This window comes from Pongo pygmaeus, chromosome 15, assembly GCF_028885625.2.
Source record: "Pongo pygmaeus isolate AG05252 chromosome 15, NHGRI_mPonPyg2-v2.0_pri, whole genome shotgun sequence".
Lineage (NCBI taxonomy): Eukaryota > Metazoa > Chordata > Mammalia > Primates > Hominidae > Pongo > Pongo pygmaeus.
Window position 1 is genome coordinate 62251533 of NC_072388.2, and position 22854 is coordinate 62274386.

At 39.1% G+C, this 22854-nt stretch overlaps 1 protein-coding gene across 6 annotated transcripts in view; it reads right to left on the reverse strand.

Annotated features, from left to right (window-relative positions):
- PPP2R5E (protein phosphatase 2 regulatory subunit B'epsilon) overlaps window positions 1–22854 on the reverse strand; it is a 174172-nt gene that overhangs the window by 49525 nt on the left and 101793 nt on the right. The gene's annotated exons all lie outside the window — the stretch shown is intronic.

The window sequence follows — 22854 nt, forward strand, 5'->3', positions numbered from 1 at the left end:
AGTGACTCTCCTGCTTCAGCCTCCCAAGCAGCTGGGATTACAGGCGCATGCCACCACACCCGGCTAATTTTTGTATTTTTAAGTAGAAACGAGGTTTCACCATGTTGGTCAGGCTAGTCTCAAACTCCTGACCTCAAGTGACCCGCCCACTTCAGCCTCCCAAAGTGCAGGGATTATAGGCGTGAGCCACCACACCTGGCCTATTACAAGATTTCTATAGTAAAATGTTTATGTTTTAAATGTTGTTGGTACTAGTCTCAGGATTCCTTTCCGGTTTCTGTTTCTTGCCCCACTCACCCACTCATCTTTCTCCTAATGATCCAAACATATCCTCAGATCTGAAGAATAAGACAGGGAGGGACAGGAGAACATGCGTAAAAAGTGAGAAGAGAAAAAGAAAGGAGATATTGCATCAGAAGCCTTTGCTGGCCTTCCTATGCAATGCAGAAAATACTGAGCTATATAATATGCTGCTCTGAAAGAGGAATGAAGAAAGGCTTTGGGGTACCCATATAATCTGAATGTGTTTATTCATCCAGTAAATACTTATTAAGTGCCTATTGCTTGTACACACTGTTCTAGGCACTAGGAAAACAGTAGTGAACAAAGCAGATAAAAATCCATGCCCTCATGGAACTTATTATATTCTAGTTAAAGCCACAATTATCCCCATTTCCTAGCTATGGAAACTGAGCTCAGATGGGTAAGCTACGGGAAGGAGATGCAATTTTATTTTAGTGCAATGAGAGGCCATTAGTGGATCTTAAAACAGAGAAGTGGCATGATCTGATTTTTGCTTAAAAAAAAAATCACTCCAACAGCTATGTATAGAATAGGCAGGAAGAGGACAAGTTAGAAGGCTGTGAATGTGACAAGGGATGACGCTGGCTTGGCAAGGATGGTAGGGAAGACAGACGGAAATAGATTGATTCAAAAAGGTAGTGTTTTGCTGCTGGCTTGGATATATGATGTGAAAGAAAGAATTAAGGACAAGACATAGATCTGAGGCCATTAACCGAAGATGGAGAAAAGGGAAAAGTTTATTTCTTTGCTTGCTTATTTTAGCGGAGAGATCCAGGGATCTAGTTAGAGACGTATTAAAGGAGCAGTATCTAGGAGGCAATTAGAGATATGAAGTTGGACCTCTGAGCTGGGCAGGTCAGAACCAGAGACATATAAGACTCAGCAGCATATCGATAATACTTAAAGCCACCAGACCAATGGGATCACCTTGGAAAGGAGTAAACAAAAAGAAAAGAAAGAGTTGGCCAGACGCGGTGGTTCACGCCTGCAATCCCAGCACTTTGAGAGGCTGAGGTAGGCGGATCACGAGGTTAGGAGATCGAGACCATCCTGGCTAACACAGTGAAACCCCGTCTCTACTAAAAATACAAAAAATTAGCCGGGCGTGGTGGCAGGCGCCTGTAGTCCCAGCTACTCAGAGGCTGAGGCAGGAGAATGGTGTGAATCCGGGAGGCGGAGCTTGCAGTGAGCCAAGATCTCACCACCACACTCCAGCCTGGGCAACAGAGCCAGGCTCCATCTCAAAAAAAAAAAAGACAGAAAGGGTCCTTGGGTACCCAATATTTAGAAATTGGGTAGAAGAAGAAGAGCCAAGAGGAGCAAATGAAAAGAAGCAGGGGATAATAGAAAAGAACTAGAGTTTGGGGTCTCAGAAGCTAAGAGAGAATAGTGTTTTAAGGAAGAGGTCAAGGGCAGCAAATGCTGTTCAGAGGTTGACTAAGATGAGCACAGAGCAGTATCTATTGGACTTGGCGGTCCTATGAAGTGTACACTATTATGATTCCTGATTTACCATTGAGGAAATAGAAGCATGGGTGTTGTTAAGCTCTAAGGTTACAATTAGTAACCAGCAGAGTTATAACTGGACCCAGGCTGTCAGGATCCCCAGTGTTCTTTCTAGAAGAAAAGGTAGACCAACTTTCTTATTCATTAGCCTAGATGACAGAAAAAAATGATCATATGAGAATATGCTTTTGCTATGGCTAATGACAGCACACACAGTTCTATTATTTTATTTTTGTCCCTTCCAGTGATTACTAGAAATTATGAAGAAATCAGTGACTTTTCAGATAACTATCAACCTACGACTTCCCTTCAACCAGCCAGCCAGCTATAATGTAATTGACAGGGCAAAGGTTAATTACTCAACCTTGCATCTTCATTAAACTATACATGTACTTCAAAAACTGAGTCTTCATCTCAACGAAGTCATTTATATGTACTGCACTCTTTAACAAGTGTTTTTCCTCTCCCAAGACATGAAAGTAAACCATGAAAGGGGGAAAAAGGGGGCTTCTCTATAGTAAAAAATCTGGGTAAAGAAACAGAAACTTCTCTTCCTTTGTACTCCTGGGCATATAAACTCTCTTACAGGTCCACCACACGCTGTAGCAACTATCTGTTTAGGTATTTGTCTCTCTCTACTAATAACTAATCAGGAATATACAACACATTTGTCTTCCAGCATATACTAAGCATTTAATAAATATTCACAAAATAGAAGTTTGGATATATTAATAAAGCTGGGTATTGTGGTTTTGCTTTAAACAAATTTCAACATTTTCTAGGTGACTTGAATAAATGTAAGTTATTTCTAAGGATGTTTATCCCTGTATTGTGTTCTAATCTTCTGACTTGGTCAAAATTTCATCTCTCAGTTAACACAGCAAAAGAAGGCCAAGTTGGGTAAATAATCCAAAAGGCAGGTAGTTCTAGAAGTATATACATTTCATTTAGCTACACACTGTCATTTCTTCAGATTTATCTTCCTGTCATGCTTTATTTAGTTTACTTCTAAACATTCACCAAATGAGGAATGAGAAAGCACATGTCTGCTGGGTTGGACAATTCAGAGTTGACTGGATTGGTTAAGTAGTTCTCTACCACAATGGGAAAGAACGGCAAAGCATATCAAGTGTCATGGAAATGGTCAAACCTCTGACCCAGCCTGGAATATACTAGGTACTTAATAAAAATGTTATAAATGAGCCATTACTCCCATCCTTGAGAATCTGCCCTGAGAAACTAATCCAAGACAAGAGTGAAAAAGCTACTTAAAGCTGTCACTTGCAACATTCTCCAAAAAATGTAAAACTGGAAATAACCTTTATGTCCGGCATCAGAGAGGTTTATCAACTCAGTGGACTATTGTGCAGCATTAAAGATGATGGCTATATGGGAGCACCAAAAAAAAAATTTATAAATAAAGATTTGGATGGAAAGGCAATTGAAAATTGTGTGATTATAAGCATAAGAATGTAAATGGTTAACTAAATAGAAATTAAAAGCTGTATTAAAGCAAGAGGACTATGGATGATAAACACAGTCCTAAAGCATACGTTAAAGATATACACTACGTGAGTTACACCTTCCACTGCAAGATGAAAATGGGTCTTGAACTTGTTTATATAAGACTACTGCTGTCAAGCGAGAGTTAAGAATCATAGCCTCCAGGAGTGCCAAAGGCTCATCAGAAAGAAAAAAAAAAAAAAATCACAGCCTCCCACAATACCAGAGAGCTTGGCTCATGAATGAATGATTTAAGAATTAAATGAATGAACCAGTTTAACTGTACAGTTGAGCTCCAAAATCATAAATTGAAAATCAGGTCATCCACGGATGGGCTTCCATTGGGGCGTGGGGGAGGAAGGGGGGAGGCGTGTCTCTAAATCCCCTGATTTATCTGCAACAGTTTGTATGTTAGTCCAATTTGGGAAAAGGCCAGTTGCCTTCATCAGATTTTCAAAAGACGTCCAAGATCTAAAAATGGTTAAAAACCAAGGTCCTAAATAGTAAATTTGCTTCCATTAAATCTTCCTTTATCACTGGCAGTCACTTTTAATTTATAGTTTACGGTTAAATGGATTATTAAATAGGTAATGGCAGTTGCATGCTTATGCAAATGTATCACAGCCATGAGTAACCACCAACATCACTCCCCACCACGCAACAGTTTTGTGAAGAGCCTATGCGGCTAGATTAAAATGCATTCAGGTATTTCCAAAGTCACAAACGGTCTCTATTATATTAAAATATATGAGGTTCTAGCCCTACGCCTCCTATTTTATTCATTCAAAAGTGGACTATCAAAAATGAACAAAAGGAAATTTTAAAGTATATTAGATAAATTTATTTTTCAAATATTGTATTTTAAACTACACTGGTGTCAGTGCAAAGTAAAAAAAGTTTAAGAAATAAATGCCTCTGAGGTAGTCTAATTCCTTTTCACTCCAAAGATATTAGAATACACATTGGATGTTAGGATCAAACTAAAGGCTTGAAGGGGCTGGGAGCAGTGGCTCATGCCCAGGAGGCTGAGGCAGGAGGATCACTTGAGGCCAGGAGTTTAAGACCAGCCCTGGTGACATAGCAAGACCCCCATCTCTCTATTAAAAAAAAGAAAGAAAGGAAAAAAAAGGAGGCTTGAAGTCACTGGCCTGGCCTCCAAAAAGTGGCTATAAGGACAAAGCAAGGCTGAAGGGATGGGAGGAAAGGATGTCAAAACCTGGACAACCCCTCTTCAAAGATAGAAAACCTCCACTAACAAGCTTTTAGAATCAGATCAGGTTAGAAACTATCTCATCCAGCCCCTTCATCTTAGAAATAAGGAACCTGTGGTGCAAAGAGCTTGCAAGTTTTTCAAGGTAACAAATTACCATGAAACACAGAGTTCCCAGGGTTCCTTCTGATACACCACTTCCACCCCAACCCCTGAAGACCGTGGATGGACCTGACTTCTTTATTTCTCTCTTTTTCCTCTCATCTTCCCTACTCCCATTTCTTTTTAACATTTTTACTACTCTCATTTTCTCATCTCTCCTTTCTCATCAGCTCCTTCTGAGTTTTTTTGCCTGCCAGTGACACTCAAAGGATGACTTCGCTCAGCATTAACAAAGAACTATAACGATCTCTCCATCCCCACTGCCGGTTCAGACCTCCAGCAGCAAACATCTTGATTACTGCAGTTTCCTTTCCGGTACTCTCTTCCTCACATCCCTTCTTTTTGTCTCCCCCAATTAGATTTTGAAGCACTCAAGGACTCCTTATTCATCTCAGAATGGCTGGCACCTAATATACAATAAATGAAAATAACTAGAGGTGCCAAACAGAATTCAGGACACTGGTGAAATCTGACTTTCAGATAAATGACAAATAATTTTTTAGTATAAGTTTGTCCCATGCAATATTTGGGACAGTCTTATACTAAAAAATTATTCACTATTTATCTGAAATTCAAATTTAATTAGATGCCTTGTATTTTTATTTACTAAATCTGACAACCCTAAAATAACACTAATATTAAGAACCTCTACTGAAGGGGCAAGGTCAAGGACCTCATAACTGCTTGCTTTCAGGGCCCGGCTGCTCTATTATTTTTCAGTACATTAGTTTACTGCTGACTATTGTTAAGTATGGTGCTGCAACAAAAACAAAAAAAGTCAAATTCTTGGCCAAATGTGAAAGAAGAGACTACAAAGTTTCCAAGTTCATGGCCTCATAAACAAAAGAGGAAGAAATATTTAGGCATATTTTTATCAGTTTTTTATTAAACTTACTACTTTTTGACTTGTAAGAGCAAAATACAACTGTTATATTTCTAAATAGTTATTTAAATTACTGCAGAAAAAAAATCACCATTCCTAATCCATCTCCATAGAAATTACTAATTTTACACTATGATTTTGATTGGCATTTTGTTGTTAAGGAAAATATTATAATAGAACAGAGTGTGGCTAGCTAGCACCTAATAGCTACTCATTAAATATCTGCCAATATTAATAAAAAAATACACACAAAAGATAAGGACAATACAATGAGTGCTTTTTTTAAATTCATGAATACTTTGAATTTCCTGTAGTTATATATTTGTTAAGATTTGAGGCTCTGGTAAGGGGACCACTTGTACCACAGTATAACAAGTCAATTTAAATCATCTTTGTGATTTAGAATACATTTTCTAGATGGTTGAGTATCATCTCTCTTGAATAAAAGCAGATGAACTAGCTGACCTCAAAGATGTTTTCCCCCTTTCATCTGTGAAACTGTAAGTTCATACAATTATACAATATTGCAAGCATATCAACTATAAATACAAAAAGAATGTTACCACGGCTATAAAGTGAATTTTAAGATTACATCTAAAAGGTAAATTTTCTAACCAAAAAGACTATATGAATGATGCTAAACAGAAAACATTCCAGGAAATTTAAAGTTGCCACTATTTCTTCAGCACTATTCACATTAAGACCTCATCACGCAAGTAACAATTTCAATGATATCCCTGAGTTTTCTCATCCAGTTTATGTATTCATTCATTCAATAATTCATTATGCATTAGAAAGAAACCAAAATGATTTAATCATTTACAACCAGGAGGGGCTAGTAAATGCAATGCTGTCACTTAGGTCATTGTGTTGTTTTGTTTTGTTTTGTTTTGTTTTGTTTTGTTTTTGAGACAGAGTTTCATGCTTGTTGCCCAGGCTGGAGTACAATGGCACGATCTTGGCTCACTGCAACCTCCACCTCCCCGGTTCAAGTGATTCTCCTGCCTCAGCTTCCCTAGAAGCTAGATTAGAGGCACCCGCCACCACGCCCAGCTAATTTTTTGTATTTTTAGTAGAGATGGGGTTTCACTATGTTGGCCAGGCTGGTCTCGAACTCCTGACCTCAGGCGATCCACCCGCCTCGGACTCCCAAAGAAAGTGCCAGGATTACAGGCGTGAGCCCCTGCACCCAGCCGTATTATTTTCATAATATTTTATGTTAGCACAAAAGATGAATGTAAGTAGATATGGTGAAATTAAACCTTGAAAGAAAATAGGCAAATCATCAATATTTACCATGAATGTCATTTTTAAAAAACAATTAAATCTGAAAGAAAAATATGAATATAAGCAAGACTTACTTTAAATCTCTAAATCAGACATTTAAACACCTAAGACTATTTTCAAACATACTAGAATTTACATTAAATATTCAACCTTAACGCCAGGCGCAGTGGCTCACGCCTGTAATCCCAGCACTTTGGGAGGCCGAGGCGGGAGGATCACTTGAGGCTAGGAGTTGGAGACCAGAGTGGCCACAATGGAGAAAACCCATGTATACATACATACATACGTACATACATACATACATACATACATACATATTCAACTGTAAGAATAAGAACTAAAATTCTAACCAAATTTTCTAACATAAAAATAATAAATAATAACACATATATAATGTCAAGTTACTTTTGGTAACACCAAATTTAAGAGTTGTTAATGGTCTCAATAATAAAGAACCTTTCAAATCTGACATTTTTAAATGTCAGCTCTTTTAAATTAATTATAGATAATTATTGATAAATAAACATAGAAAGATCCCAAAGCATTTGTAATTATGCTTTAGGGACTTAGAATCAGAGTAGACAAATATCTTTTAAGCCGATGCTTTGATTAGGAAACAAATGGCAAAATTTGTAAGCTTTCAATTACCACTTAATTTAATTCACTGGTAATTTGTTCAATCAAATAATTTGTTTCTAAAGCCAAACTATGTATCTTAATTACCACAATAAATCTATTGTAGTTTCCACTTCAGACTAGGTATAAAGTCTTTTTTTAACCTTGTCATCTATATGAATTAACACAGCTACTTAAAAGTTATCTGAATTTAAGAAACCATTCAAATCTGTTATTATGGTATAAAGGCATGTCCTGGCCAGGCATGGTGGCTCACCCCTGTAATCCCAGCACTTTGGAAGGCCAAGGCAGGCGGATCACAAGATCAAGAAATCGAGACCATCCTGGCCGACATGGTAAAACCCCATCTCTACTAAAAATACAAAAATTAGCTGGGTACGGGGGCGCGTGCCTGTAGTCCCAGCTACTTGGGAGACTGAGGCAGGAGAATTGCTTGAACCCAGGAGGCAGAGGTTGCAGTGAGCCAAGATCACGCCACTGCACTCCAGCCTGGTGACAGAGCTAGACTCTATTTAAAAAAAAAAAAAAAAAAAAAAAGGCATGTCCTTAACACCTAATTCTAAGGAGCAGAAATTTAAATTTAAGTCAGTTTGACAATTTCCTAGAATAAGCCATCCACTGCAGGTCTAGCTTTATTGCCTAACATATTAAATATTTAACTGTATTTGCTATGTAATGTCATCAATAATTATAATTTTCAGACATTATTATTCCAAACATGTTCATTTGAGTTACATATGATTCCTTGAATCAAAACAATCTCCTCAATATCCTTGTTTATCACAAGTGTAGATCTCAGTTGCATGATGAGAACTATCTGAAATACTGTAACAAGTAGGTGTGATCAAGCCACTCCAGCAAGCCTGTCCATATCTTTATCATAAAACTGCATTTGTGGACAAAGCTCTATACTTTTGTGAAGACGTTCACTGAATCAATAACAGGGTGCACTGTTTACATGTGACTAAGAAACATGCACTTGTGACAGTTGTGAGGTTTGTTTTACAACATTTAGAAATCCGGAAGAGGATTTAAAAGGAGATTTCTAAAGTGAGTAATTACTTTAGAAATAATTAGTAATTATTGTTACACATTTTGAAATAATTAGTAATTATTCAAATATACTTTAGGAATAATTAGTAATTATTGTTACACATTTAATGTCATATTTAATGTCATACTTAAATCTGTATTAGCAGGGCTTTCTAGGACATAACAACCATTCTATTAAATCTGATTCCTGAAATGAGAAAGAAGGAACATATTAAAACGATCAGAAGTTTAACAGGCAATTGAAGAAAGAAGGGAATATCAAAAAAAAAAAGCTTAAAATTTATAATTAGAATTTTTAAATATAGCCAGTATTCAAAAGGCAGTATTAAATTAATAGAAGTCTTGGCCCTTCACTATTTCATAACACACAAGGAAGACATCATTTTTATTTATATTTCCTGTATCAAGTATTTATTTTTTACTCTACTGGGCATACACTACAGATTTACACAGACCAAAAAACAAACACTGTTTTCATTGTTATTGCTGCTTACTGCTGTTAGAAGCAGCCGGAGTATTTAGCTGATAATTGTTATGATGAATTGGTATAACTAGATTTAACATACGGTGATTGCTTCTACAAATAATTTGGTCCCCTTAGACACGGAGTTTCTAGAAGATCGGAGCACTGCCAACTGTATGAAAGAAAGGAATCTGTCCATGAGATATCAACAATAGAGAAACAATAGAATTTGAATACAGATCAAATGTAAATACAGGCATGGTTTGGAAGACTATGTTAACACTTCATTAGAAGGGGACAACAGGGAAAAACTGAGTGAAAGAAAGGATTTTGTCTTTTGTTTCCACTCTCATTGACCTGTGGCATGTTCATCAGAAGACAGAGGTGCCACAAAGACAGGAAAAGAGAAGAGACTGGGGGAAGGGGAGGGAAGAAAGAAAGAAAGATTCGAGGGAAAAAGAAAGACATTTGAGCTGGCCCCCTCTATGCAGTGATCACTAACGCCAAACTAGTATAATCAAGTTAATAGAAGCAGAATTTATAATAGCTGCAAACTGGAAACAACCTAAACGTTCATCAAACAGTATAAAGGATAAGCAGTCATAACCAAACCCCCCAAACATATATAAGCTGTTTAATTCCATTCACATAAAGTTCTAAATTAGACCAAACTAAGTCAAACTAAGTTTTAATTAAGTATTAATGTCAGGAGAGAGGACTCAAACCTAAAAAGTCTTAACCACAGGGACTTACACAAAGCTCTTAACCACAGTGCCACATACAGCTTTTTTTTTTGTTTTTTTGTTTTTTGTTTTTTTGAGACAGGGTCTCACTGTGCTGCCCAGGCTGGAGTGCAGTGGTGCAATTACAGCTCACCGCAGCCTCAACCTCCTGGACACAAGTGATCCTCCCACCTCAGCCCCGCAAGTAGCTGGGACTACAGGCATGTGCCACCACACCCGGCTAATTTTTATATTTTTAGTAGAGATGGGATTTCACCATGTTGCTCAGGCTGATCTCAAACTCCTGAGCACAGGCAATCCACCGGCCTCGGCCTCCCATAGCACTGGGATTACAGGAGTGAGCCACCCTCTACAGTCATATTTAAAATAGGGGCTCTGTGGCTACAACGTGGCACCAGTTGACTAGTGGGCTTGCCTATAGTAAGACTGGCTGGGCTAATTCCTTACACCTGTTCATGTCCCTCCCTCCAGAACACCCTTTTAAGTTTTGTCTTTAGGTCTTTTCTCTTGGGCTTGCCTGATTTCTCCAGAGAAGAATCATCTAATCTCCTGGCTAGAGGGCATAAGGTATCTGGGAACTGAGTGGGTTTGGTCTCAATTCAACATAGTGTCCTACTTTCAGAAAGGCGCGCACTGCTCTCAGCTGTGCGTAATGTCCCCAAGTCCAGATTCCCTCTAGCTTAGCCTCTCCAGAGAGTAAAGCTTCAGTGTTCTGCTGGGATTTGAGAGAGCAATCACATGGTTACCTGGTTTGGGGAGAATGGGAGAAAAGGAATTCTGGCTACTTCTTATACAGACTTTTCAGCGAATCTCCTGTTTCGCCCCCATGCACCCTTCCTTTGAGAGGTTATCTTTCTGAAGCTTCTCGGAGTTGTGCATGTAACTTGCCCTGTCTTGACTTTCCTTGCTGCTGCTTTGGGTTCAGCTTTCTCTGATCGACCAAGGTAGTAGTAACCACTGTTCATTTGCTTTCTAGCTTCCAAAATGTTAATTTTGAGATCTCTCTATTTTGCTTTGTTCTTGTGGGTTTTATTTCTTTTCGGTAATAACTTTTTTATTTCAGTAATTGTGGGGAGATTTTAGGGAATAAAAGTAAACATATGCATGGGTTCAATATACCCTATTTACTCAAAAGTTAGTGATTATTTCCATTCTCCAGTAACTTCTGCTAATTCAAGTAATTTAATTTGCTTATGCAAAAAAAAAAAAAAATCAGTCTCTTTTTAGTGGGGAAGAGTCCAGTAAAACAGCAAAAAAAAAAATAAACAAACAAAAAAACAAATAGCAGGTACTCTAATCTTAGCCAAAATAAACTGAGAGATCTTCACAAGAGTTTTCTATCTCAGAATTAGCACCAACTACATTAGTGGGTCTTAGTATAAAATAAAATAGAAAAATAAAGCATGTTCAGGATCTGGGAATACTGAATGCAAAATTCAAATGAACGCCTCCAAGTCATGATTTCATCCAATGAAGAAGTACACAACCTCCCCAAAAATAAAAATAAAGGTCAGCACTAGAACGTAAGGTAGAACAAGTCCCAGCCCTTAGTATGCTGCTCTCCTCTCAATACTCAAGTCTCCTATCACCTTTTCCACTATGACCTCTGTGTCCAGGGCACATGGATATCCTTAATTTCTTTACTTCCAGTTACATATAGAGCAGTTTTGACATCTCACTATCATCTCAAATTCAGGCTGGTCAAAACCAATTTCACCCTCATTGGACTCCATTTATCTCTCAAAGAGAATTCTCCTCCCACCTCCCCATTCTTTCAAGAAGTTCACTATTTTTTTTAACCCTTTGGAGTTTTTGTTAACTCTTCTCCTTTATTTGCTATATATAATTTGTCAACAAGTCATTTTATTTATTACTTCAAAATGTCTCTTTGGTGCTCATGATGGTATTACTTTTAATAGTGGAAATTTGGAAACTGTTTAAATATCCCAAATTGGAAAAACAGTTAAGTAAACAATGGTACATCCACATAATGAACTGTTAGGAACCATTAGAATTATGCTTTTAAAAGGTTATTTAATTACAGGAAAGCATGTTTACATCATAATGATAATGTATATATAGTAAGATTAGAAAAAAAGGTTTAACAAGGAAAAACAGGAAAGAGGCAAAAGGGGAATTTTCTGGGGAGATGGCAATGTTCCAGATCTCATTTGGGGTGATGACTATACAAGTATATATAATTGCTAAATTCATTGAATGTTCATTGCCTAAGATATACTTAGATCAAGTATATCTAAATTTTTTAAAGGGAAAAAAGTCATATTAAAAAAAAAGCAGACTAGGAGCAGATTGGCCAAAATGTGGGTAATGATTGAATTTAAATACCAAAACTATTGGTGATTCTTTTCTTTGATAAGGGTGGAGAAAAAAAAAAACAGAAGATGGTGAGTTCTTTACATATTCTTAATTTTCTCTTCCTCTGCAATCATCTGACAAACCTAAGACAACAGCCCTCTGCCACAGGCCATCCTGGGTTATATCTGCCAGCCTAATCTTCCTTAAAGGAGCACACACTTTCTTCACAGGGTCTGGAGAAAGAAAAGTAAGAATATAGTTTCATTTCACCTCCTGTTCAAAAATCCTTACAACTCCCTGCTCGCCATCTACAAGATTAAGTCTAACCTCCTCTGCTTAGTTTGCCACGCCCTCTCTAATCTAAACTCATCCCTGCCTCTCTCCACCTTACTGCCCACAAATTCCGACCATGAACCCTCCGCTCCCATTCGGCTCCTATTTCAAGATCAAACTTTGCTCAAAATAGGAGGCAACTTTTTACCTGCTGAAATGGTGACAGCAATGTTAAAATAATTATCTCTAGTGTCTGTTATCCTCACACAAAACCATCACAGGGAAATGATATTTCACACAGAGACGACTGTATTGCACTCGCTCCAAAACTGGAAATGTAGCAGTGAGTCCAAAAGTGAAGTTTGTTGATATTAAATCTTACAATCCAAAAACAGAGGTGTAAACACTGCAATAGTCATAGTGCTTACTGTGTATAAATCAGTGCAGGCCCTCGTACCGCCTGGGTTGGCCTCAAGCACTCCCGCCCCACACAGGCTAACCATATGATACCAAGGCTTTGCTGCATTTCACCATCTGGGGACTGTGGGTCCTAAGTCCTAGAAGGTTACTAAAACTGAATTAAGTGTTTTCTGTAAAAGCCACAGTACACAAGTTGATAAAACAATACCAACATAAGGCTTTTTTGAGAACACAAATTCTAAACATCTGCTATGAGGACTTCATGGTTCAAAATCAGCTAATGCTCAAACAAAAATTAAGCCTCTTGAATTGCGAATTTTTAAAAAAGCATCACAAAACATTTGAGGCTCCTGATGTATGTTTCTGACTACTAGGTATGTTATTAATTGAAATCACTAAAAATAAACAAGAAACACAGCCAAAACTGTCACTGTTTCTTATACTCTGTGTCTATGTGCACATCTCTGTGTGTGTCTGTGACCTTTCATTAGCAAAACAAAGCCCTGAGCTAGTTGATGAGTAATTAAAACACACCTGACCTACATATAACCATAACCATATAACCATATTTAGCACATATAACCATAGGTTCTGTCCATAAATTAACATTCCTCCTTATCCCAAAACTACTGCTTCATAATGAATTGAGTGTGATATGCCACTCCAGGGGAAGACAGGACAGTCAGCCCTCCCCGTTGACAGTGACACATAGCTGGCTTCATCTTAGTTCCTCTGAAGGAAACCAAGAGAAGGATCTAGGGGCAGGAACTGACCACCAACCCTGTGAGCTTACATTTTAAATGTGCTTTAAACACCACTGCCTTCTGATTATTTTACTGCTGAAACAACTGTCAGAGGCATTTGAACCTGAGCAACTCCATCTTGAACAGAGGCTGGATAAAATAAGGCTGAGACCTGCTGGGCTGCATTCCCAGTAAGTTAAGGTATTTTTAGTCACAGATGAAATAGGAAGTCAGCACAAGATACAGGTCATAAAGACCTTACTGATAAAACAGGATGCATAAAGAAGGCAACCAAAACCCACCAAAACCAAGATGGCAAGGAGAGTGACCTCTGGTCGTCCTCACCACTACACCATGGTACTACATGGTACCACATACCAACGCCATGGCAGTTTACAAATGCCATGGCAATGTCAAGAAGTTACCCTATATGGTCTAAAAGGGGGAGGAACCCTCAGTTTGGGGAACTGCCCATCCCTTTCCCAGAAAACTCATGAATAATCCACCCCTTATTTAGAATATAATCAAGAAGTAACCATAAAAACAGGTAACCATTTTTATGCCTATGGACTAGCCCTTCTTTTATTCCTTTGCTTTCTTAATAAACTTGCTTTCACTTTACTCTATGGACTCACCCCAAATTCTTTCTTACATGAGATCCAAGAAGCCTCTCCTGGGGTCTGGGTCAGGACTCCTTTCCAGTAACACTACTACTCTCACTTTACAGAATAGGATATAACACATTTTGCACTTTGTTATTAAGGGCAGCACAAATACAAAACTTAATTTTCCAACAGTTTCTCTATTGTCTACAACTTTTTTTCTAATCTAAGAGAAAAAAGCCAGAAATCTCTGAAAATGAAGTTGCCTGCCTTATTCCAGAGAGTGGTCTATCCTATTCTCATAAAGCCCTTACCTTCTGCAGGAAGGCCAATTCCACAGTATTTCAAAGTAGCCCATTTAGCACCTAACATTATCCTCCCAAGACCCCACTCTCTACCTTTCTGAAAAGTATAGAAACATCATATTTTCCAATAGAACTTCCTTATCCATTTTGTCAAAAAAATACACTTGCTCTCCAACTTATCAAATAATTATAACCAGCCTGATTTTTACTGAGAAATGTCTTTCCTTGTGTGTGCCACTCCTGACCCTCCTCACCATGACCCCACCAGCTTTCCCTCTCCACTACTCGGCCAACCCTCACCTCTCTCTACTCATCACAGAAATGGCATTTCTACTCTATAGTCTCGTGTCTTTGCACCATTTTTCAGAGGCAACTTGCTCCTGAGAAGTCACTGAATAGCATATTTCTTCTTGTTTTCCTACAGATCAAGTTTGGCTTTAAATACTGGTCAGCAGCCAACTGCCTCCTGGAAATGACCTGCTCATTGTCTGCTTGCCAGATTCTTCCCTCAGGCACTCATGTCTCTGTGAATTCCACATTGAGGACACTCATTTTCTCAGCTTTTTCCTGCTCATCATGCACCACTGTGGTGTAACCAGCTTCCTCCAAAGAATCAGCCAATAAATCCCTCTCTTTCATTTCTGTGTCTCCTCAGTAGAGAGACAGCCAAATCATACAAACTAACACCAAGAGCTGGGATTATCCAAGACCCGCTTGCACATACCACAAGCAAGATTTCACACTTTGTCATCCGTGCGCTTAATAGATTTTCCCAGAAGCATTGCTTATACCTTTAAACCACATTTTCAGCTTCAAGGTTAAATTAAAAGGTGGGAGAAAAGAGAAACCAAAACTTGAATGCAGTACTGTAACTTATCCTGCAAAATTCTGCTGCCAGCCACTGGGGGGGAGGGGTAGAGACAGGGGGAGTATTCTCACTACAGTGACATATTATTGGATATATCAGTGCTAGACAAGTCACAGCTGTCAAACAATTTTAAGTATATTAAAAACTCTGAACAACCTTTAAAGCAGTTAAGCTAGAAGGACTACAGCTTGTAAATGAAGCAAATAGCAATCTCGAGTAGCTCAGTGGCTTCCTGAGTGAGTAAAAACCCTCTCTTTAGCACATTTAAATTAAAACCAAACACTTTAAAATCCTTGTCAGATTCCTTGAGAGAATGCTTGCAGAGAGAAATGCTAAATTATTACTAGAGTTGGGGACGTGAATATGCAAGTATATCAGGAAAAATTCATTTAGATGAACTTAGGGCAGTATATATACAAATGTATATATAACTATAAACACACGGGCATATGCAGTTTCACAGGCAGTTCTCCCAAAAAAAAAAAAAAAGATATGAAAATAAAACTTCGTAGAGAGTTTGAAATCAATAGTCAGACAAAAGATATGGAAACTCATCTGAAAGAGACAAAAAAAAGCTTTCAGTTTAGCAAGACTTCATTGTAACCAGAAAAATGTATTAACCAATATAAAGAGACAGGTAAGTCTACTGGGGTGCTAGAGATGGTACCATGAATAATGATAATAATGATATGGCGACTTTAACAATGCTTACCACAGTGCTAAGCACTGTTCATAAATTAATTTTCAAAACAACCTTATAGAGTTACAGTATAATAACAAGCTTAGAGGGCTGAGACTCACCCAGGATCACATAGTTCAGTAAGTGGCCAGACTGGGTCCTGGTCTGTTTTTTTTGTCTTTGTTTTTGTTTTTGTTTTTGTTTTTGAGATGGAGTTTCACTCTTGTTGCTCAGGCTAGAGTGCAATGGCACCATCTTGGCTCACAACAACCTCCGCCTCCCGGGTTCAAGCCATTCTCCTGCCTCAGCCTCCAGAGTAGCTGGGATTACAGGCATGTGCCACCACGCCCGGCAAATTTTGTATTCTTAGTAGACGGGGTTTTTCCATGTTGGTCAGGCTGGTCTCAAACTCCGGACCTAAGGTGATCCACCTGCCTCGGCCTCCCAAAGTGCTGGGATTACAGGCGTGAGCCACCACGCCCCGCCGGGTTCTGGTCTGTTCGTCTATGCCACTGACCCAGGAAGGACAATAAAAAGGAAAAGCAGGCTGTACACACATAAGTGCTTCCAAGGATTAGGATGTCCATCATGGAGATGGAGGGATGTCTGAATCATCTAATTAACTCCCCTTGCTCCGAATCCAGGCTAACCAACCAACCTGAGGATTCCTTGGCAGCTCGCATAGCTTGCCTGGAGGGAGAGAAGGCACAGTTCAAATACACACAAACAGCTATCCACTGAGCAGTGCCCTTCTCACTCTGAATTCATACACTGGCACTTTCAATTTCCATATACGTTTCCTGTGGGTCCTACCAATTCAACACAAACAGGGCTGCAAGGTGGGTCCCCTCTATGATGCACAGGTAAGGTAACACCATGCCAATGTTACCACATTAAGGAGCACCAACGGGCAGAGGAGCCTGATTTTTGGAACTTCTAAGGGTGGGGCAGAGAGAGAAGTGGAGTGGGAAAGCACATGAACTCAGGGGACTGCAGTCTGGGTGGAAGAGAGAGAGGGGTGTTCTGAAATACACAGCCTTCCTCCTGGGCTCCTCCTCACGTCCTCAATCACTATTTACTTTTCCAGACTGGGAAGAAGTGGTAGGGTAGAGAGAAAAGTTGAGAAGCAGCATTAACAATTCAAGAATAACACAAAGGGAGTGTAAAGCTATTATATAGGGCAGCAGAAGTGGTAGGGGAGAGGGAGTGAAGAAGAAACTGTTCTTAAGCAAAAATAAAAAAAATGAACATTTAACCCCAGAGCATACTATGTAGTCTGGCCTTGTCACAAGCAGCAAAATACAGGGAAGGGCTTAAATCAAAGGCCTTTTTACCTATTTAGAAGAGCTCAAGAAAAAAACATAGTACAGAGGCAAGACTCCAACTTTTAGGGGTTTTAGTCCTCATTCCTATTGGAAAGAATAATTCCAGGAAAGCATAATGGCTTAGCATCTAAGAGCATGGGTTCTGGGCTGGGTGCAGTGGCTCACGCCTGTAATCCCAGCACTTTGGGAGGCCAAGGCGGGCGCATCATGAGCTCAGGAGATCGAGACCATCCTGGCTAACACGGTGAAACCCCGTCTCTACTAAAAAATACAAAAAAAAAAAAAAAAAAAAAATTAGCTGGGTGTGGTGGCGGGCACCTGTAGTCCCAGCTACTCAGGAGGCTGAGGCAGGAGAATGGCGTGAACCCGGGAGGCGAAGCTTGCAGTGAGCCAAGATCATACCACTGCACTCCAGCCTGGGTGACAGAGCGAGACTCCATTTCAAAAAAAAAAAAAAAAAAAAAGAGTATGGGTTCTGGAACCAGATCACCGAGGTTCAAATCTCAATCACCCAGGTGAGTGGCTCTGGACAAGTTTCTTAACCTCTCTCTTCCTTTACCTTATCTATAAAATGGTATCTATTACGATACTACCTGTGTCACAGATGGTTCTCATTCAATGTGAAGATTGAATTAACTCATATATTGTTCCTGCAGATTTTTATGCAGGTAACAATAGAAGGCATACAGGTGCTGGCCATCTTCTTTCATTAGTACACACCTTTGTGAAGAGACTCTAAGGATTAAGTATATGGCCACAAGTCTAAATTGTGTAATTTTACAACAACCTACCTAAACTCACACCATATAAAACAAAAAATCTGAACAGTCAGACATGTATTTAAGATACCGAGTTCACTACCAAAAGCCTTCCCACAGAGAAACTCTAGCCCAAATGGTTTCACTGGTGAAATCACTCTAACAACTTCATTTTTCATCTTTAGTTACTGCCAGAAATGGGCGGACCCCGCTCCTTTCCAATCTTGTATTCTCCAAGTGAGCAGCATTCAGCATAGACATTTACTGCACACAGGGTAAAATCGCACTTAAACCATTTTTGAGTCACATGTACCTTTGAAAATTTAAGCAAAAGCAAGTTATTTTCTCCTATAAAAATACACAGAACACGGCAGGGCGCGGTGGCTCACGCCTGTAATCCCAGCACTTCGGGAGGCCGAGTCAGGCAGATCATGAGGTCAGGAGATCGAGACCATCCTGGCTAAGATGGTGAAACACCGTCTCTACTAAAATACAAAAAATTAGTCGGGCGTGGTGGCAGGCGCCTGTAGTCCCAGCAACTCAGGAGGCTGAGGCAGGAGAATGACATGAACCTGGGAGGTGGAGCTTGCAGTAAGCCAAGATCGCGCCACTGCACTCCAGCCTGGGCCACAGAGCAAGACTCCATCTAAAAAAAAAAAAAAAAAAAAAATACACAGAACACACAAAATTTTGCAGTTAACCTAAGAGGGTTCAGTGACCCCAAGAAATCCATCTATGGGCACCCCAAGCTGCTAAATCAATACTGTTAAATGAGCTTTAACTGGATTAGCACAGTTAAATTGTGGGAATTGAGGAAGTACAAACCAGTTTCCCTACCCTTTGAAAAATTACAAATGCTAACAATCTGTTCCTAACCTTGAGCAGTAAATTCCTCCTGATTTCATTCTACAAATGTCTTTGGGAGATCTCATTATCATATCCTTAAATTATTTCCTTTGTACCAAGGAATTCTTTAATTTCTAATCTAATTCTCAGGTCTTTTACGCTTATCCTATCCTTCAAATTTCCCACCAGCTTCAGTTATTAAGTGCGCTTCTCAGATATCCCTCAATTCTCTTCCATTATGTATAATTCTAATATTATAAACAGTACACCCTCACCCACCCACCCACCCCCAATGGCTCTTTTGCTATTAATGCATATCTACAAATCTTATCTCCTTTTAATCTAAAGAGTCACCTCCAAGGCAAATTCTGGCCAGGATGCATACAGTAGTCCCCGTCTTATCTGTGGTTTGACTTCCCATGGTTTCAGTCACCCATGGACTAAGTACAATAAGATATTTTGAGAGACAGACAGACAGAGAGACACAGAGAGAGAAGGAAGAGGGAGACCATATTTACATAACTTTTATTACAGTATATTGTTATAACTATTCTATTTTACTGTTATTGTTAACTCTTACTGTGAATAATTTATAAATTAAACTTTATCATAGGTATGTATGTATAGGGGAAAACATAGGATATACGTATGGGATTCAGTACTATCCACAGTTTCAGGCACCCCTGGGGGTCTTGGAACATATCCCCATGGTTAAGGGGGGACTATCATGGTTATATTCTTTATCAGACGCAGGAAGATGAAAAATGGAAATTTCATATTTCCTCCTGGCAGTTATCATTCCAAAGCTACTTTTAGATAGTTGTTCTTTTATTAAAAGAAACTCTTTGCCCTTCAGCTAATAATGTAGCGAGGTTAACCAAGCACTACTAAGAGTACATGTCAGCAGACTCTGAGATATTTAATTGCAACGTCATCATTTTCTACAAAGTCATATTATTGTATTAAGAGGCTAACCAGAGCTCTGGTTTCCAGTTAAATCAAAGAATGCATAAAAAAAAATAAAGCACTTAGATAACCAAGTGACAGGTTATAATTTGAGAGTAGGAAAAAACAAAGCTAATAGTGGCCAAGAAACAACGTTAACGAACTCAAAGAAAGACCTCAACAGCAAAGAAGGAAAAACCAGTGAATATATTTTATCTTAAAACTAAATTAACTTTGGAATATTACATATTCTACCATTTGAGGTATAAGCAGAGATTGAGAATTGAAGCAGACTTTGAAACCAAGAAAAGCCAAGTCCTAGAGACAAAATAAAAATAATAACAGCAAATGATCAGTGTGACAAGGTTGTATACTTTTTGTAGGAGAGAAGTGACAGGATTTTACTCTAATGAAGACAGTACACCCAAGGTGCGAGCAATTATCTACAGCCGTCATCTCAACCTCTTGATTTTTTAATCCACTCTTCAACCCACTAGCTCCCACCTGTACCACTGCACTGAAACAATGATTCACTGTTATCATATAGAGTTCCATCATTGTTCTTTCCCTCCCCTGCCCTACTCCCATTCTGATAACTACTGATTTCCACCTCCTACTTTCCACATCTAGGTCTCCCATAGGAACCTCAACATTAACTCATCAAAAACCAACTCCTCAGCTTCCATCCAAAGCCTGCTGTCCCTACTGCTGTACCTTTCCCCAACAGCAGCATCATACCACAAACTACCCAACTGCCAAAGCTATCCGAGACTCCTTCCTCTCTCACACTCCAAAAGTTCACATAAATGCTAACAAGCAGCATCAATTTTACCTCCTAGGTGAATCTCAAATGCTCCTTTCCTCTCCTTCTCTACTTCCATGCCTGCAGTTCGCTTAGGCCCTCCACAATTTCTCCAATAAAACAGTCTCCTAATTGATTCCTCTCTGCCTTCAATCTCAGCCTCCTCCAATCTCTCTGTCCCACTGTCACTGAAATACAAATCTGACCATGTCACTCTGCCACAGAGAACCTTTCAACACTTATCCATCCATTGTCTGTGAGGTTCTTTCAGACTCTGGCCCACATCCACATTTTCAGCTGCCACCATTCACTTCCTCCCACTCTCCAACACACATGCACACATAACACTGTAACAACATAGCATGACTGTGTTTCCCTGTATATATCAAGTGGTTTGGGAATTCCTTTGCATCACATAATTCTCTTTAAGTTCAGCCACATTCATCTTTTAATACCCTACTGAGGCTATAATCATTCTGTCAAGCCTTCCTTAATCACCCTTCTATCTACCTTCATGTCCCTTTACTCCTTCCTTGCCTTGTACAGACTTTATTACTATACATATGACATTATCTTGTTACTGTTCACATGAGTATTCCCTCTACCAGACTGGGAGCTCACTGGCGAAGTGAAGCCCTGTCTTTTTTATTAGCAAAATGTAAAAGTGTGACACTGAGTCATTTAAATAAACATTAAGAATTAACTAAAACAATGTCTTTACCCATGAGATTTCATCTCACATTTGAAGTATCCCCAAAAGAAACATTTTCGAGAAAAAAAAAAAAAGATGTGCAAATATAAAGAATATAAAATATACAGAGTTCAAGCTCAGGTAAATAAAAATTTACACAAGGTGATTTGGAAAGCCAGAAATTCTAAGAAATCTTTCAAATGGATACATAACAACAAAACCAAAAAGGCATTAGCATAATGAGGTTAAAAAAAAAATGCCTCAGGGACAGATACCTGACACTTGAGATGATGTGAAGCAGAATGGAGCAAAGCCTAAAGGAGCTGGAAGTCCTGATTCTCATTTTTTCATCAGATATGACTCCAGGAGACCCCAAGAGAAATACATGACACAAACCACTTTCTGAAGGAACTACTTTGCACAATGGCCTGTAAACTTTAAGAAAGGCGTAATCCATTCAAAATTTCTTAGACTGTGTTGATCAAAAGAGGTGTTAGTTTTCAGAAATGGAAAGATGTAAGGGATTCATCATCAACTCCCTCTATTTATAACAGAAGAAACTGAGGCTTAGAGAGAAAATTACTTACCCAAGTTCTTACCACTAGTTAAGTGGAAGATGAGAAATGAAGACAGTGTCTTCCATGTTCTCTGTCTGGGACTCTTTCCACTACCCACTCTACTCTTCTACAGGAAAGTTATGGGCTATTTTGCTTTACAGGCATACTTCACATACATTATAGGATCAGTTCCAGACCATCACAATAAAGCAAGTATCTCAATAAAGCAGTCACACACATTTTTTGGTTTCCCGGTGCATGTAAAAGTTGTGTTTACAATACACCGTAGTCGATAAAGTGCACAATAGCTTTATGTCTAAAAGACAAAAATGGACATACCTTAATTTAAAAACACTTTATTGCTAAAAATGCTAACAATCATCTGAGCCTTTAGCGAGTTGTAATCTTTTTTGCTGGTGGAGGGTCTTGCCTTCATGCTGATGGCTGCTGACTCATCATAGCGGTGGTTGCTGAAGGCTGAGGTGGCTGTGGCACTTTCTTAAAATAAGATGACAATGAGGCCAGGTGTGATGGCCTCATGCCTGTAATCCCAGCACTTTGGGAAGCCGAGGCGGGCGGATCACAAGGTCAGGAGTTCAAGACCAGCCTGGTCAACATGGTGAAACCCCGTCTCTACTAAAATACAAAAATTAGCTAAGCGTGGTGGTGAGCACCTGTAATCCCAGCTACTCGGGAAGCTGAGGCAGGAGAATCACTTGAACCCAGGAGGCGGAGGTTGCAGTGAGTGGAGATTGTGCCATTGCACTCCAGCCTGGGCAATAGAGTGAGACTCCGTCTCAAAGAAAAAAAAAAAAAAAAAAAAAGATGACAATGAAGTTTGTGGCTTCAATTGACTCTTCCTTTCATGAAAGATTTCTCTGTAGCATGTGATGCTGTCTGATAGCATTTTATCCACAATGGAACTTCTTTTCAAATTGGAGTCAATCCTCCCAAACTCTGCCACTGCTTGATCAA